This window comes from Amblyomma americanum, chromosome 3 (genome assembly GCF_052857255.1).
Source record: "Amblyomma americanum isolate KBUSLIRL-KWMA chromosome 3, ASM5285725v1, whole genome shotgun sequence".
Taxonomy (NCBI): domain Eukaryota; kingdom Metazoa; phylum Arthropoda; class Arachnida; order Ixodida; family Ixodidae; genus Amblyomma; species Amblyomma americanum.
Window position 1 is genome coordinate 81,027,113 of NC_135499.1, and position 19,291 is coordinate 81,046,403.

Sequence of the window (19,291 nt, forward strand, 5' to 3'; positions counted from 1 at the left end):
TGAGTTCTGCAACGACGTGACGGCGGCTTCGGTGGTATTCAGTGGACTGTGCATATTGCGCCACAGAGGATCCGCTCTGTCGCATAAGGCCGACGGCGACACCATTCAGAGCGATAACTACAGATCTATAGAATTCTATCGTTAATACTGGGCAACTAGAAGCGGCTGCAACTAACCACTAAAATTCCTTTTAGAGGGTCTCGTGAATCTAGTAACTAACGAATTCGCGCTGGCGTGACCAAGTTGTAATGATTCATGTAACTGTATAAGGCTTAGCCACGCCGATAATAAAAAACAGCTTTTTTAGAGAAGTGCACAGATAGAGCTCACGCTGTTGCCTTTCTCCGATTTCTGGGCATAAGAACCCGCCTGTTCTTATAGAATTTATGTATTTGAAAGTGTTTTTGCACGCTATTCTTGCGCGAGTATCTGAAAACCAGCCCAAGAGGGCTTCCTTCTGAAAAAAATCGAATGAATTTCATTTCATAAGATTTTAATTAAAAAAGCTCTTTTGGCTTCATTCCAAAATTTCACTGCCACACTGCGCAGTGGTTGTCTGCTTAATGGAATTCCTAAATCAAACGTAATAACTTAGTGCAAGTGCATTCCCTAACCCGACTTTGTGCGCAATTTTAGCAACGTCCAGAAACGAAGCAGTGGCCTTGTAAGTTACGATTAAAAGCTGCAACGCGCGAAATATTAGGTCGCCACTTCATAAACGAAGACGAAGACCTAGTGGTTGGCTACGTGTCTGCTTCTAGGTCTGTGTTTTCGCTTTTCGCTGTCTTCTCGCGTGTGGCGTGGGTCGGACAGTGCCCTCCGTGAGACCGAATGCTGACGACGCCCCTGCGGAGAAATTCCCGCCACGGTGGGCGCATTCTCAAGTGAGAAAACCGAACCGGAACCCTCAGGGGCAAGCTAGGCTTAGCTCGGCGCTGCCGAGCGAGGCCGCGCTACGCGTCTGCATGGATTCTGCATTGTCGACGACAGCTACGCGGATGCCCGCTGCGTTGCCACCTGACACAGCCTCCACGTCCACGCAATCGTCAGCGCCTCTGGGCCTCCAGCCTGCGCCGTCTTCCGATGCTACGACTTTGGCCTGTGAGATGGACTGCTCTACCGCCTCCGTGCCCGTGGGACTCCCTCAAGAAACTGTGCCTGTCGCGCCAGTTATGTATTCCCACCAAGGGCCGTCACCAGCGTCTGAGCCTCCTCCACAGATGCCTCCCGTGAGTCAAGACTCTCTTCCGCCTGCTGCGAACTCGTTCCGCGTTACCATCAAGCCTACATTGCGCTTTGATATGACTTCCATCCCTGTCCGGAATGTTCAAGCCACAATTGACCACGCTCTTGGCTCTTCGAACTACTGCGGGTTTGTCGTCCGTCACCCATCGAACACCATCACGGTAAACTTGTCATCCTTCATGGACGCCCAGAAACTTTGTGCAGTTACGCGGATCCTCCTGGATGACAGCAAGCATGTCCCGGTGCAAATATATTTTGCATCTGGTCCTGACACGCTCCGCTGCTTGGTTTATCATGTCGACAGCACGAGCCCTCCCGAGGAGGTGCGCGCAAATATTCGCTGCTCAACTCATGTTGTACTGTAAGCACGGCCTATGGGTCGCCGGGGCTCATACCTGCTCATCCTGCAAGGCCCGTTGACACTCCCGAAGTACCTTACCTACTACGGTGCGATCGTCAAACCACAGCCCTTCCGACCTCGTCGTATTTTTGTTATCACTGCCACAAAGAAGGACATATGCAAAATACCTGCCCCAGTCCAGCAGCTATGGCCGATATGAATGAACCAACAGTTCATTGTGCCCCGTGAAAATCGCCGGACCATGAAATTCGCTCCCCCACTTGTCCAAAGAAGAAGCAAGCGAAGAAGTTTCACAATTCGCCTGCAAAAATGGATGTTCCTAAATGTAATCGCTTTGCAGCTCTCGCATGTGACGACAACGACTTCCCTGAACTTCCTTTATCTGAGCCCGCTGCTCACCATACGTCTCCTCACCAGCGTACATATGCACAAGCGGCTAACCTTTCCGGATCAAATGGTATGCCAAAACGTCCAGTGCATCCATCACATGTGGATACCACAGACGAAGACACAGCTTTAGACAATGCAATCGCGGAGGCTCGCCGCCGACTAGACGAACTCACCCAGCGCCGGGAACAGCGTCGTTCTCAATCCTCTCGAAGAATTCTGATAACCCGGGAGCAATCATCAGAGGAATCACCTGGGGTAAGCACTGGCCCACAATCAGGTGCCGACCACCTGTTAGCCGAGACTACCCCGACAGTGGATAAGATATTAGCGCTGAAGAAGCAGGTGACATCCCTCATCGTGGAAGCTCTTCGGCCTCGTCATGGATAGCGCATCATCATCGGTGGTGGTACAGTAGAACTGTCGAGGATTCGCTAATAAGGCCTCTGAAGTGAACATCCGCCTTCGCGACGGAAAGCTGAGGGCATGGGCGTTCCTACTGCAAAAGCATAATGCACTCCCACGCCTTTCAGGCTTCTGCGCATACCATTCATCCTCTATCCCTGATCGCCGTTGCACCGCCTCCTCCCTCAGTCCAGGTAAATCTGCAATTTACATTCACAGTTCAGTTCAGCACACACCGCTCGACCTTTCACGGTGGTGCAACACACGTCAAGAGGTTGTCGCCCTTCTCCTAACACCTGCACGCACACCTCTCATTCTAGTTTCTTTTTATAGTCGTCCTGGCTCCGCATCTCCCAATCTGGGATGGGTTCGTTTTCTACGTTCTACCAACTCGGGCATCCCTATTCTAGTTGGTGGTGACTTCAACGGCGCACACACTGCGTGGGGTTACCCATCGGATTCCTCAAGGGGTGCACACATCGAAGGGAGCTTTTCGGATCATTCCTTGATAGCTACTCACACTATTACCACTACTGTAAATGAAGACGACCCAAACCCGGACAATTATCTCTTGAATCTGTGGGCTCTTCGTCGCCAGGCGGATCTTTACGCTACTCGTCACCGCGATGACCCTTCGGCTCTTCCTACTCTTCACCGCGCTACCGCACGGGCGCGGCGCTATGCAAAGCGGCTAGGCAGGCAACGCTGGGCTGCATGGTGTGCCCGCCTGTACTCTACGCAGGGCAATCGACATCTTTGGAGAGTGTTTCACGCCATGGAGCGCCCTTCTCAGGTTGCAGATTACACAGAGAGCATTCGCCTCGCTCTAAATGTGGATGAGGACACATTTGCACAACAAGCGGCCCGTCAATTTTTGCCAAACCATGACTGCACCGCTACGTCTCCACCGGACTTATCGGTAACCGAACCCCCCGATGGGATTACTTCTGACCTCACCATGGCAGAGCTGCTGGCCTCCATTGAACGTTTAAAAACTACTACTACTCCCGGGCACGACGGCATCCCTAAATCCTTATTCCGTAACTTGTAAGCGAGGGCTTTGCAAACCCTACTTGATACTTTTAACGAAGTGTGGCTTTCTGGCGTCATGCCGGGAGACTGGAAGCATTCTAGTGTGGTTCCAATACCCAGGTCAGGTCAGCCTCCAGTATCTCTCTCGGCCCTTCGTCCAATTTTCCTTACGCCTACCATCTGCAAGCTTTATGAAAACATTCTAGCCGCACGCTTGTCGTGGTGGCTGGAATCCCATGATTGTTACCCAGATTCCCAAATTGATTTCCGCCCACAAATTGGAACGGAGGACGGCCTTGCTACTTCGGCTGCTGACGTGATTGACCACTCTCCGCAGAGTCACTTTTTACGAACCGTAATCGCTACAGACATAACAAAGGCATATGATAACATCCTTCACTCTGCCATTCTTGCCTCCCTTCAAACTCTTGGTCTCCATCCCCGGTTCCTCCTCTCCATTCACGCCTTTTTAGCAAATCAAACCTTCAGCGTGCGTGTCCACGGAAAGCCTTTTGGTAATTTCACTTCCTGTAGAGGAGTGCCGCAGGGCTCCGTTCTCGCCCCCACATTATTTAATGTGGCTTTAATTCCTCTTGTTCGAGCCCTAGAGACCATCCCTTCTATCCGCGTGCTTGCATATGCCGATGATATCACCTTGTGGTGCTGTCATCCAGATATGCGTCTATTCATCAGTCGGTCCTTCAACACGCGCTGGATGTATTGACGTCTCGCCTCCCACCTCTGGGTCTAACACTCTCTCCTACTAAATCATGTTTCATTCGAATTGGAAATAAAGCCGCCTTACGGAAAGCTCCCCCTTTAAATTTTACGGTACATAATTCTCTGATTCCTCCGGTAGAAACTGTTCGTATTCTTGGACTTCTCCTCCATACATCTGGGACTGGCACCCCGTGGCTGACAGCCACCCGTAAATCGGCTCACGCTACTCTAGGTCTGATTCGTCGCATAGCTATGCGCTCTGGTGGCGCACGTGCTCATACGGCCCGCCAGCTTGTGCGCTCTATCCTTCAGCCACGGATAGTATATCAGGCACAATTTCAACGTCTCACCCGCAGACAGTGGGACTCCCTTGAAGCTATCAATCGTTAGGCTATGCGCGTCATAACATATCTGCATCGTTTAACACCCATACCAGAGCTACAGGAGTTCGCCCAACTTAATACACTCAGTGAAATCATCGACCAACGGGTGCAAATAGAGCTCGAAAACAGTCTCTCAAACTTCATCGTTTAAAGTCACTTCCACCGTGGTCCTATTGCCAGCTCACTGACAATCGCCCCACTGTTTCCCCGTCGGTATCAGCAGCGTATCTGCCTGAAGGGTGCATATTATACATGGATGCATCACATTCTGCAGAGAGGGGTGTTACTGCTTTGTATAGTCCATCTCATCCGCATCTCAACTCTCGCGTGACGTATACTGCGGATACGTGCACTCCCCTGGCATTGGAACTTCAAGCCATTGCTTTCCTTCCGCTCGTTCCAACATTCAATACAGTTCATATTTACACCGACTCCCGCGCCGCCCTTAAACAGCTTAAGGCTGTTCGACGAACGTTCCAGATTTCACAATCTATTCATGTGCTCTGCGCAAGGTATCCATGTCCTGTGCGCATACACTGGATTCGCGGCAATGCCCATGATCCACATAACATTCAAGCGGATGCTATGACTCATCTTCATACATTAAACGATCCGCTACCTTCCCCTCTTCCCCCAGATCTGTTCCTGTCCCATGTTTCCGATTCCGAATTCTGCGCCAGCGAACACGCGCTCTCATTCCTCCGTGTTCGCACCCTCTCCTCCGTAGTCTTACTCGGCAGGAGAAGGTATCCGTGCGCCGGAATCGGGCAGGGGCGGCTCTGACACCATCTGTCCGTCATCGGTGGCGTGCCAAAGATCTGCCAGTACCTGACAGGTGCCCTCACTGTAGCGCTGCACCGGACATTTGTGATGTGCGGCACTTGTTGTGGACGTGCCCAGCGACGGCTGCTATCAGAAAACGGCTCCTCAGGGAGGTGGCCTGCGGTGGTACCGCGAAAGTGACTACGTGAAGTGGACTATGGACCACCGTTTCATTAACAACCACTGCGACTACCTCAGCGCAAGGGTTCTTCACTCCTTCATTTAACTTTCAATTCCGTGCATTCCTACCCCCCCCCCTTTTCTTTTTCAACTTATGTCTCATGGCACACTTCTCGAATAAAAAAAATAAACGCACGCGATCACGCGGTAAGAGATTACTACGTTTCCGTGCGTCGTTCCCTGTTATCGCGCCTTCCTCTGCTTTTCCCAATTCGGTTTTTCTTTCCTTTTCTGCAGATAGTAATGTTTCAGAATGTTGTTTTTTTTTTTGGCCATTTTATTGCTCAGTTGCGTTTTATTCAATTGAGGGCCACAGCTCTTGCTGACGTCTTTGCTTATTTCCTCGCAAATTTATTTTTGTTGCTTTCGAACAATCCATTATTGATGAAAAGAATCAGAAATAGTAGCGAGTCACAATTACATGGTTTTGTTTGTTTTAGCTTTTTGCGTGAAATTTCCACACCAAAAAAAAACGTTGGAGGATTCTTCGACGAGGAGCGAATAAATCTACTGACAAATGGTGTTAGACGCATGTTAACCTAGCTTGTTTGCCACGTGTCCCGTAGGTAATACTATGAAAGAGTGCGAATTTGCTTGCATAATATTTTATTTGTGGTTTTATGTTTTTGTTATTTCTTCATATCATTTTAAGGCATCCTGAACTAACACACGGCCTCACAAAATGCGCGAGTGTCTGAAGTCGTTTTGGCGAAGTCCATCTCGAAGCTCCACGTTTTTCGCTTCAAAGTTTTCGTTCGCCGGACATGATGCTTCCCCTGCGGCTTTGCAAAGAACACTTTGACGCTTCCGCGTTTTCCGCAACCTTGCCTTCAAAACTGCTTATGACTCATTCACCGAGAATTCGAAACCTCTTTCCATTCGCATGTTTCGGCCCCCGTCTCCCCTCCCTTTTGAAGTCTCGTACCTCCATAACTCATCTCCGGGACATGCCTTTTTGAAGCAGCGCCTAACCCTCTACCCCATGAAGAGCTTTTTTTTACTCACTTTCTCCTAGCTGTTTCTCCCGTGCGCAGCAATGCGCTGCGCCGTTCGTACCCCCCCCCCCCCTCCTCAAGATATCCCTTTCTCTACCTTTCAGCTCGAAACTTTTTTTTGCGACTACATATGCTGTGTAAAAAAAATAAGGGCTCTCCCCAATGCCGCCACCACCCTTCCCCCACTACCACCACCGTCGGGTCCCCGGCCACTCGTCACAGCGCGGTGGATCGCCAAGCCACATTCTTGACTGGACGAGTCTTGCCTTGTCTGACACGGCGGCTCCCAACCGCACAACCAGAGCGACGAAAGAGCATGCACACTCGAGCTGGCTCGGTTCCTAGTCTGCGCAAGTGAAAACCCACATCTGATACTATATGAGAGCTCCGACGCGTTTCATTACCCTGGTCTCGAGTATCGTAATTGTAAGGACTACAAATAATTTATCTTTAGATACGTTCGGGAATAAATGTGATTTTAGGAGTAAGTGTTGCTTTGACTACATGCGGCTTGATTTTTTCCGGCAGGAAGCGAGAACGAGACAAAGAACGAGAACGACTTCTATGTACAGTGTTGGTAAAACGTTCCCAGGCCAATGGGTATGCTTTGCATCGTTATATCCTGGCATTTCAGATGCCCGTAAAGCCATCAAGATTCTCAGAGGTGAGAAAGATGCTTCTTCTACCGTCTACAGATATTTAGAGCTTCGGGGGTGTCGTAGCTGCCTGGCTATATTGCTCAAAAGCACACCCTGTGGCCTGGAAACTTTTGACCGACCCTGTACCCACTCTCATTGCCAAATGCCTGGCTTGACGTTGTGCTCAGTGCAGAAGTGCCTTAATGTTAAGATCTTTATTTTTCGTCTTCGGTGCAATGAATTCACCAAACATTCAGTACTTTGTCAAAAAGCGGGTTTGAATTCATGTCACCTGACATCCGATGCGTTCAGGAATACGTTTGTCATGTACAGCTTATGCCGGATAGGAATCGGAACTGCTTTGTGTTCCACTACAGGCTAGTCGGTAAGGATATGTGTACTATTTCCTCGCTGTTTCTCTTTGGATAACACACTTGCAGGTGCAATAAAAGATCCTCAAATTTTTGTTAAACTTCTGGCCAAGTTACCTCTCAATGAAAAAAAGGCATTACTCTGGACTGTCAGACGGGTGTTTTGTGTGGTTTTGAAGTCAGTTTCAAATCTCTATTACATGCATTGGAAGCGAGTAAGATAAACTGTTGGATTTAAAAAAACAAAGGTGTTCTGAGTGTTTTTCCGTGCAGCGTATGTATTTTTAACCCCATTCAAAAAAAAACAAGCTTTGTTCAAACGGTTCTTTTGACCTCAATATTGAGGAGGTGCTGCAGCATGTGCATCTTTACCTGAATAAAAAATGCGCTCTCAATTTAGAGATACGTAGTTATGATATCAAAAAATACATTATTTCCCTTTCAATATCACATTACTTTGTTTTTCTCATTTAATATCTTTACTGGAGGTGCGAAATGGCGGAATTAACTAAAAATCCCAAATTCGGTACAAAGCAAATTAAATTTCACTTTCTGCAAAAATCGTGGTGTTAGTTAAAATTATAATGTAATATGTGTGTCGAGTGTCTTCACGCAGACTGTGCCTCACAAAATTCAATGATATTAAATCATTTCTGCTTTTTGTCCGGTGACAGCCATATTTAGGTTCATCATGACACCATGCCTCTCTTTGCAGGCCCGATGCATTGGGAGGTCATCGTGCAAGAGCTGAACGAGGATTTGAGTGCAGTGCAAGTGTCCTCTTGCAAGAGGAGTACAACGATTACTTCGGATATGACTGATTAGTTCACAGGAGGACAGCTCTGTTAAGCACTTTATGAATGGTTTATTATTGCTACAGCAGCTGGCCGAGCTGCGTTGTTCAACCTGAATCATCAGCACGCAGCAAACATGAAAATAAATGATTTTCCCACAGCCTCTCCACCATGCCCTTGGGTCCTCCTTTCCTCTAATTCCGACGACGACTCGTAGCAGCGCAAGCCATTCTGCGTGCGCTAGAAGCGTGATCCTTGTAACTCGATGCAATAAACCGGTCTTTTTCCTGATAGGCACCCCCATTTATGAATATTTGCTAGGTTGAAAGGTACATCCTCAGTTCCAGTCATTGGGCAATGGGTAATGTTGTATGCGCCAATTTATAAAGCAAGATACCAGTGTATGAAAGCTGGCTATCAATGTTTGAAAGTTGGATACCAATGTTCGAAAGCTAGATGTCTGTGTTCGGAAGCTGGAAAGCCAATCCGAGGCCTTTATTGGCTCATGTCGCGGAATGAACGTCAGGCTTGCGTTGGCCGCTCTATCGGCCGAACGTTGGCCTTAAGCTGTCCTGAAAGTGCGGACAATGTGTCAAAGTACTAGCGCTTTGCCCAAATGCCACTGCAGGACCGCCGTTCATGCCACTTTTTGTCAATTATCACCCAGTATTCGCCCAACGCTGTTGTGCTGCCTGGGTCCTCCAGCACCCGAAGCGACCAAGCAATCGGAGAGAAACTGAGCCTCAGCGAACTACCAAGGTTAGCTTCGTAGTCCCTCCGCTCCTTCTAACGAACACTCCAACGCCAACGCAGCGGCATGTAAGTTTCGGCACCCCAGCCTCTGCATCATGCAGTCGTTTATATGCAACTATTGAATATATCTGTTTTGATCCAATTAAGCCTAGAGCTGTCTTTTTGCATCTTTGTCCCGTGTGGACCCGCGCATTATGTGGGGTCGCCACACCTCGTGTCTTAAGTGGTGTCTCAGAAAGAAAGGTTCTCTGAATGTTGCAGAATTTATGGCTTCAAATTTGTCATCCATACAAGATCACGAAACTGACTATGTGACTTTGACGCAAATTTGAGAGGCTTGAGGCACCAAAGGGCCTTAGTGGACAAAATGTCATCATCTGAGGGAGCTCACACTCCGCAGCCATTGCTCGGAGCAAGCATGCTGGCATTACGAAATTTTATTCTGATATTTACTGGTGATAAGACGGGGTTTCCCATATGCGATTTCTTTTCCATGCTAGAAGAAATTAGTAAAATGGCACTATAGTCTAATGCGCAACTGCTGGGAATGGCAAGATATAAGATGGCAGGAGATGCTCGTGATTTTGCATGGCGAGAGGAAAAGGTATGTCCGCAAAATCCTTTTCGCAATTTAAGAAGCTCACGATCGAACAATTTGATACTGAACCCCGTCATCTCATTGTAAGGAAGTTCCGCTAGGGTGTACAAATGGTAGAGCAGGATGTAGCAACGTTTTCGTTGCGACTAGCGCCTAGTACACCATACGCCAAGGAGGAAGGACACCGGCTAAAGAAAAAAAAACCACGTGGAGGACCTATTGAAGGAGGAAATGACGGCTATGTTTGTGGTTGGTTTGCGAGACCCCGTGCTTCGCTTTGTGCTCTCGAACAAGCCGAGCCATTCTGACCGACCTTTGCACGCCACATTAGATGAGGAACGAAATGAGGCGTTAATGGTGAGCACAATGATAGTACGCGTCGTCGACAGATCAAAGCCCAACCCCGAGGTTGATCCTTTGACACCGCGGCTCGACCGCTTAGAACAGCTGCTAACGTAGGAGGTGGCTGAAACGCCTGCTGAGCAGCGCCCATTCGGTGCAAACCGCAGACCGCCACAAACCTTTAGGCGGGGCATGAGAGATTTCGAGGAAATCGTGTGCTTCGCCTGCCAGGGTCACAGACACATTGCAAGGCTCAGCTCAAACGTGCGCCGAGGGTAGCCAGAAACGGAAGCAGGGCACACCCGTCCAAAGGAAGAGTATGGAGAGGCTCCACGTGCTGCGACAATAAGCTAGGAAGCCCTCCACAGCCTCAAGAGAGGGGAGAGGGAAAAGCGGATAATGAGGTGGTGGTGATTTGTTTTGCCGACGAAGCACCCCTGATAAATAAATAACATAAATGATTGCTCTCTGGGACTGCTAATAGACACAGGGTCAAAGGTGATCTTGCTTACGAAAACCGGTTTTAACACTCTTCCAAGGAAAGGGGATCGCGTGGTGCTGGAGGCGTCAGGCAGTGTTGCAACCAGGTTAGCAACCTGGTCTTGGTCCGGGGTTCGAACGCGGGACTAGGACCCGGGAACCCGGGTTCGCGTTGCGACTTTCGCGCTTAGCACGCGATACTCCAAGGCACTATACGCGCCTACGCGCGATACGCGTTACACAACATTTCAGTTTACAATGAGAAAAATGGCTGAGATCTGCATTACCAATACTGCTACCCAGAAACCGTGGGACGCATGGAGGTGTTCTCGAGAGCAGCCTAAAGTTGTTCGATGAGACGATCGTATTTCCCTAGTCTGAGCAAGTTTTATGTGCTCATCTGCCGACAGATAAGAAAGGGGCACCGTGGAATTGCTTGAGCTGGTCGATTCTATAAGCAATGGCCTGAAGGCAGCGCGTGCCTTTTAACTGTTAGTGGGGAAAACAGATTGCTTTTGCGGGCAGTTAACTGCGGCTAGCAGCCACTGACATTACGTTTCTTTAGAAATGCGATTGAGAGACCTGAGAGCACCGAAACGATACTCGCCGCTGTAGGGCATGCTAGCCCTTCGGTCGCGCTAGACGCTGTTTTCGGTAATTTGCGCGTCAAGTCCAAAAACAGGAAGGAGCTGACTGCCCTGCTGAAAGAATACTGAGAGTTGTTCGCGGCGACCAACTTGGATTTGGATCTGCACCGTGTATCCCTGCCTGACGCCGTACTTTACTGGAATTATTTTGCTTACTTTGCAGAGTACGATGCTCGCTGTGGAGCTGTTATGGATATCTTGAAGTAAGTTTGCATACAGCTCGTTTGCTCCCTGGTTCTGTAATCCCTGCAAGACTGCTGAGGGTTATACTCAGCCTTTTTCTTGTAATATAGGGGGTGTTTATATTCTGCGCATTTCTCTGATCACCTGATCGACAATGTGAATATGGTATACTGTCACGTAGCCTTTAGGAAAGGCTGCCTAATCATTTGGTTGACTAAGCCTGATCATTTGGTTGACTAAGATTTGGTTGTTAAGTCTCAGGTTGTCCTGACTCCACTGGCAATCAAGTACGATATGTTAACCGATGCCCAAAACTTTTTTCTAGGCCTTATACAATGTTATAAAATTTTCACTCATGCGCAAGCTAGATTTTTTTCTGAGGTGGAAAGCTTCAATTAAATCTCTGGCCATTGTGTTCTTAGTTCTGGAAGAAATTACACGCCATCAAAACATGGCTCACAAGAGCGTGAATGAGAAGTTCTGGTGTGTTTTGCTGAAATTACGCCGCGTTAAGTTCGCTCAACGCTTTGTTCATATTCTCTGATTTGCTCATTTACACAGTGCCCGGTTTATTCTATATAGTCGCAACCGCATTAGGGGGTGATTTTACATAGTACCCCTTTGTTGCACTTCATGAAATCTCAAGCACACTTGGTTCCACAGCCTCTTTTTTTCCCTACGTCCTTTTCTCATACAAGAGCAAAGGGTTCCAAGTTTCCGAATTACTTAAAAGACTAGCAGTATGCCATGCTTACTCGCAAAATTCTTCAAATTGTGCACCACCTTGTGCACATACAGCACCACTGCCAGTGTCAACCCTTCGCGGTATACATCTGCGCCAGCTCACACTGCCTTTCTCTTCAATGACTGCATGAAGCTTTCGGCGACCCCTGTCGCAAGTGAACGGGGGAACCCACCTGAATCCAGCCTAGACGACTGCATTTCAAAACTCAACTGCAGCTTGTGAGTGTGTGGCTTCGGGAGCACAGATTCAGGAAGAAAACTTAAGGAATGCCCCTGTTTTCTAATTTTGAACATGAGGAGTCGAACGGGAAAAGCCCTTCACACAAATCATAACACCAGCACACCCGCTTCGCAAAAAACTCAGTGTTCAGATTTAAAAAACTGAAAAGTTACCCTTGGGCAATTCACACATTAAAATCCAATCCGTGTTGTCTAAATGTGAATAAAATAATGCCCACAACTTCTGCAAAGTTCAAACTTTTGTCCTTATTAAAAATAATAAAAATTAACAGAAAAAAAGCGAAGAGTAAGCTTATTGAAACTAGAAAAGACGACGAAAGGAGGGGCTATTTAGTGGTTGTTAGTGCCCTGTCGTGACTGTTCGTATGTGCAGCTCTATGACTGCACTGTTATGAGGAAAATAGTTTCAAGAGTGCTGGAATTACCTAACCATCTATTCCAATTGTTTTAAAAGGTACTAAAGGCTATGTGCTTGTTGTTATTATCAGGGTGTTTTATAATTAGTCAACGTAACTGAGTACAACATAATGGCACTGCTAACATACAGTCCCTGTGTTTCTTGCATCGCATTTGTCCCGAAATGAACCAGCTTCAAGAAGTTCTGTACATGCCCATTGTTACATGTGTCCATGTCTGACAGAGCTGCAGCATTCATTTAACACCTTGACAATTTTAGTGGTTGGAAAATGTGCAGCTTGTAACACTGACGGGCAGAACAAAGATATATCAAATGAGACTATTCCAGTCCATCAGGCCACTATCAAATTCACAGTTTAGTGCGCAGCTATGTTCATACATTCATATTTTATTTTCCTCATACATCATATTTCTAAATTGAGCAATATAGCAAATGAAAATGCTAGACGCTAATATTAAATAAAAAATCAGGGTACATTCAGGAATGCTAACAAAAAACAGTCGTAAATTCAGACTGAGCTTACATTCGCTCTGGTAGTCAGTGAACCACAATGGTTTTTGTTACCTTAGCAAAAGTCGGATACAGTGTGGGTTTTGACATTCAGGTTTTGACATATTTAAAATACGGAGCCGCTAGGGCGTGGAGCAAGAAATTACATGTTAATAATAAACATAATATTAAAGAAACGTACTTAATAAAAATTGAAATCGGAATTGCAAATAAGATACATTGTGATCCATACAAATTTAGGTTGTCACTAAATGTCAAAGAAAAACCCAAAAGAAGATAAAAGGGAAAAACATAAACCACGACCAGTGCACTGGATAGATCAGTGGCATTTGTTTTGCACTAGGGGTTTCAGAAGACAACTTACGTCAATATTGAAATGCGTGACCTTCGTTGTCAGCCTCAGAGATTCGTGACCTCTCCTATTTCTTCATCACGCTTGTACTTGCGAGATTAGCCGGTGGCGGCGATACCTGCATTTTACTTAGTGTTATTTTATACTTTACAAGAGCTTTGATTTGAGTAAGGGTTGTGTTTTTATAGAAAAAGCTGACCGTTTATTGGTACAAGGGAACTTCAGTTTCTACTCACTGTTTTTATGAATGTACGGTACTTTTCACGCTTGGCAGGGGTATTACATTTAAAAGAAAGCAGGTAGCAGAACAAGGTGCCTACAAGGTATTTATAACGATGATCGCTAATAGAGTTAGGGCAACCATAGATATTAATCAATTAAATGATCAGGCAGGTTTTCGTTAAAGATATTCCACAATAGATCTTATTCACATTATCGTTCAGGTGATAGATAAATGCGCAGAATATAACCAGCCCCTATATATAGCCTTGATTGATTACGAGAAAGCATTCGACTGAGTAGAAACCTCAGCAGTCATACACGCCGCACTGCGGCATCAGGCTGTAGAAGAGCTTTATAACAAAATACTGGAAGATATATATAGCAACTGCACACCTACCATAGTCCTCCATAAAGTCAGCAATACAAATTCCCATAAGGAAGGATGTCAAGCAAGGAGGCACAAGATGTACCGAATTCTATTCACCGCCTGTTTACAGGTGGTATTCAGTCCTGAATTGGGAACAGTTGGGGATAGTTAATGGAGAATACCTAATTAATCTTCGATTCGATTCGTTGATTTCATTGCCTTGCTAAATCATTCAGAAGGTGAACTGCAAATCATGATCAATGAGTTAGACCAGCAGAGCAGAACGGTAGGTCCCAAAATTAACGTGCATAAAACCAACCTAATGTTCAGCAGTCTAGCAAGGGAACAGCAGTTCCCAATTGGCAGCGAGCTGCTGGAAGTGGTAAAAGAATATGTCTACTTAGGACAGGTAGCGACAGCTGATCCGGATCATGAGAGCGAAATAACTAGAAGGATAAGAGTGGGTGGAGGGCATATGGCAGGTTCTCTCAGATCATGAACGGCTGTTTACCAATATCTCTCAATATATTTATATCGTAAAAATGCACCATGGTTCACAAATTGCCTTCGTTGTCTTAATAATAAGAAAAAACGTTTGTACCCCCAAGCAGTCAAAACAGGTCTTCCATCATCATGGACAATGTACAGGCATTGCGATAACCAATATCAGTCACTGCTTAAAAAAGCGCGTCATCATTTCTTCAGTCACGACCTGTCCACCATGTTAACCAATAACTCTCATAGATTATAGCGCGTCATCAGTACGAGCTCACACCCCGAAATAGTACTAATCTATACTGACGGGGAACCAGCCACTGAAACTGAGTGTGCACGGGTTCTTAATATCGCATTTTTGTCCGTGCTCAACCTTGAAGACAGCACTTCCTCACCCATGTTAAAGTCATCTTTCGTCACTTCCATGCCAGATACCATTAGTGAATCAAGCATTTTTACTCCTTTAAATAGCCTCAAAATCACTACTTGCAATGATCACCTTGGCTTTAATAATAAAATACTAAAAAATTCCTCCCTAAACCTCTATCAGTTATTGTCATCGCTTTATTCACAATCATTATCATCTGGTACAATTTCTGACGACTGGCGTACAGCGAAAGTAATACCCATTTTCTAATCCGGAGACCGCCCTATTCCACTTAACTATCGCACTATATTTATTTACCAGCAACGCCTGTAAACTTCTCGAGCACGTAATACATACTCGTATCATTAATTATCCGTTAAGGACATGATAACATCTTGAAATACAAGCACGGTTTTCACAGGGGTTATTCATGCGACACCCAACTGGCTGGATTTACTAACGACATATTTTCCGCAGTAGACGCAGGCGTACATATTGACGCAGTATTTTTAAACCTTTCTAAACCTTTTGATCGCGGTCCCCGTCAGAGGCTCCTAACCAAATTGACAAACTTAAATCTCCTTTCAGACGTTATTTCACGGATAAAACAGGTCCTCTACAATAGAAAACAATTCAACTTTGTCAACGGCTTTAACTCGTCTTCTGTCCCCGTAACATCTGGAGTCCCCCAGGGCAGTGTAATTGGACCTCTCCTTTTTTAATTTTTATTAATGGTCTACCCAGGTGTGTATCGTCTCAAATTAGGCTATTATTGGATGATTGTGTTATATATTGTAATATTACTAATGAAACCGACCGCCATTTCCTTCAGACTGATCTTGACACTTAACGGCTTAGTGTTCCTCGGCTTAGTGTTCCTCCTGGCTAATGTCTCTAAATGCGTCTAAAGCAGAGTTAATTTCTTTTACTATCCACTCCACTCGAATTCCTACAGTCTACTTCCTCAATAAAGATAGCGTAGAACTTACAACAACATAAAAGTACCTAGGAGTTCACTTTCAGTCTGACCTAACTTGGCATTATCATATTAACACAATCTCAGCATCAGCAAAACGCGCACTCGGCCTTCCTAGGCGTAATCTCAAACACGCACCTTCACACTTAAAACAAAGCTTGCTTACATCGTGCTAATCCGCCCGAAAGTTGAGTACACTTTTGCCATATGGGATCCTCAACAAGCGCATACGTCATAAATGACATTGAATCCCTGCAAAACCTTGCTGTTCGATTCAACTTTCATATTATTCACTCTTCACCACTGTAACAGTATTAAAACAACGTGCCGAGTTGGAACCACGAACATGTCAACGCCATTTCGGTCGCCAAACCTTACTTCAGAAATTGTACTATCATCCCACCTGGCACGATGATTCTTTTTGCCACCCCCTGCAGCCTTTCCTTGCCGTGACCACGATAACAAAATAAAAAGCATAACGTGGGGTTATCACTTTACGCGAAATCATTCATTCCTCGCACCGTAATATACTGGAACAACCTGCTATCACACATGGCTACTGAGGTTCACTTTCAATCCTTACAGCATTCGTTAAAACAAACCATGGACTAACAGATTTTGTATTTTTGTTTTATTATGTGCAATATAGTATTACTGAGTATTTTATTTTAGGTTGTTTGTTGTTTTATTTATGTACTTTGCTAGCTTTATTTCATACTTCGTCATTACATGCATCATTTGTTTTATTTTGAGTGCCTGTGCCATACTTTTATGCCTTTATCGCCTCCCATCCCCCCTTTGTAATACATACCGTGGTGGTGGCGGTGAAAACATTTATTAATCATAGAGAGAGGTGTTGGGGGTCGTGACCTGAAGGGTCTCGCCCTTACAACCACTAAGTGGGATGCCTAGTCAGGCACCCCATTGGCGGTTGCCACTGCCCGGGCGCACTGCGTTAAGGCCCTTTGGGCCTAGAGGGTGCAGCAGCCAGACAGGGTCGCCTCCTAGTCCTCTCGGGTGGGGTTTGGGACAGAGGGTAGAGATGGGTTCTGCTGGCAGGCCCACACCATGTCGTAAGTGTCAGACACCTCCCCACAGTGGAAGCACCGCCCGTCGAATTGAGGATCGAAAGACTTTAGAGTTGCCGGGCACAACATCGTCTTATTGAGCAGGCGCAGGAGTACCCGCTCGTTGGCCTTCCCCAGCCCTTTGCACGGGGTGGGAAGAGTTTGGTGCTTGGATTTGCACTAATCGCATATTTCCTTAAAAGTGTAAATCGGGTTGAAATCGGAGTCCTGGTCAGCGTTGGGTCCCGTGGGAAATTCCCGGAGAGAGAGCGCGCGGGCGGCGGCGTCGGCTGCTTCGTTTCCACGGAGGCCTTGGTGACCTGCAGCCCAAACGAGAGATAGGTGCGCAGGATCCGAGTTTCGGCTACAATTTTGGTAGATGCGATAAGCCAGGGAAGTAGCCCACCCTTGCTCGACGTTTCGACAAGCCCCTCGCGAGTCGATGATTATGTATTTGGAGGAGGAGTCGGAGGCTGCCAGGGTGATGGCAACCTCTTCTGCGTGAATTGCTGACTGGACCTTGAAAGTAAGGCCGTCTGCTGTTTTGCCCTCGTGGACGACTGCGGCCGTGTACCATCCCCAGCGGTCCGTGCCGGAGGCGTCCACGTAGAAGACTCCTGGTTTGCTCCCAAAATGGCGGTGTAGGGCTTCCGCCCGCGCCAGGCGCCTGCCATTATGGTCCTCTTCGGACATGTTGGAGGGCGCGTCTCCAGTGTACGGGAAGGCGGCATCTCTCATGTGTGAATTGGGTGTGCTGGATGTGAAGACGGGCTAGAAGGCAGCGACCCGACCCGACGCGAACCACGCCGTGAAGGAAGGGATAAAGAAGGGAGCGGAAGAATAAAGGAAAAAAGAAAAATTAAAATTGAAAATTGATTTTTGATGAAAGGAAATGGCGCCGTATACCCACTTGAACCACGCATTAAGAAATCCTTAGTTGGACTGAAAGTCGTTCAAGGTCGTTGTGCTGTCTACCCGAAGACTACTTTACCTAGCATTGTGATGTTTTTCGCTTCCAAGTGAAAAGTTTTCAGTTGGTTTCCGAAGAATGGAAATGACGCAGTAACTGTCTCACCTATCTCGGCGGACACACGAACCAAGCCGTAAGGAAAGAGATCAAGGAGATAGTGAAAGAAGCAACGAAAAAAAGAGCTGCCGTAATGGGTGGCAAACAGTAATTTGGACCACCAAGGGATCTCTAATGTGCAATGGCATCGCACAGCACACGGGCGCCTTTTGCATTTCGGCTCCATCGAAACGTGGCCGCCGCGGTCGGGTTCGAACCAGGGTACCCCTGCTGAGTAGGCGAGCGCGAAAGCACGTTTTGAAAACACAAATTGAAAATTGGTTTTTGGGGAAAGGAAATCGTGCGTATCTGTCTCACACATGGGCGTACACCTGAACTACGCCGTAAGGGGAGAGATACAGAAGGGAGTGAAAGAAAAAAGAGAGAAAGAAGTTCCGTAGTGGAGGGCTCCGAAATAATTTCGACCACCTGGGGATCTTTAACGTGCACTGACATAGCACAGCACACGGGCGCCTTAGTGTTTCGCCTTCATCGAAACACTGCCGCCGCGGCCGGGTTCGCACCCGGGGACTCCGGATCAGTAGCCGAGCGCCCTAACCGCTGCGCTACCGCGGCGGGTGCACGTTTTTCTGCAAGTTCGTTTTTCTGCTGCCACGTACCTCAAGCGCAAATGGTGTGTCCACTGACCCAGGGAACCATTTGTGTGTTTTTTTTCCTTAAAATCAAAGGCGTCAATGCATTCCGTCGGTGTTGAGTAAAGCAGAGGCGCGTAACTGCCTGAATTTGTAGGTGGATGCCACTGCCCACCCGCCGTGGGAGCTCAGTGGTTAAGGCACTCGGCTACTGATTCGAAGCACGCGGGTTCGAACCCGACCGCGGCGGCCGAATTTTGACGGACGCGAGACGCAAAGGCGCCCGTGTGCTGTGCGATGTCAGTGCACGTTAAAGATAACCACGTGGTCGAAATTATTCCGGAGTCCTCCACTACGGCAACTCTTCTTATTTCAACCCCTCCTCCATCCCTTCACTTACGGCGCGGATCAGGAGTCCGCCGAGATGCCAGACAGATACTCCGCCATTTCCTTTCCCCAACAACCATTTTTCATTTATGCCACTGCCTACCCACACCGCGATTGAGTTGTCCATTGACCAATTGATCCAATTGGTCCG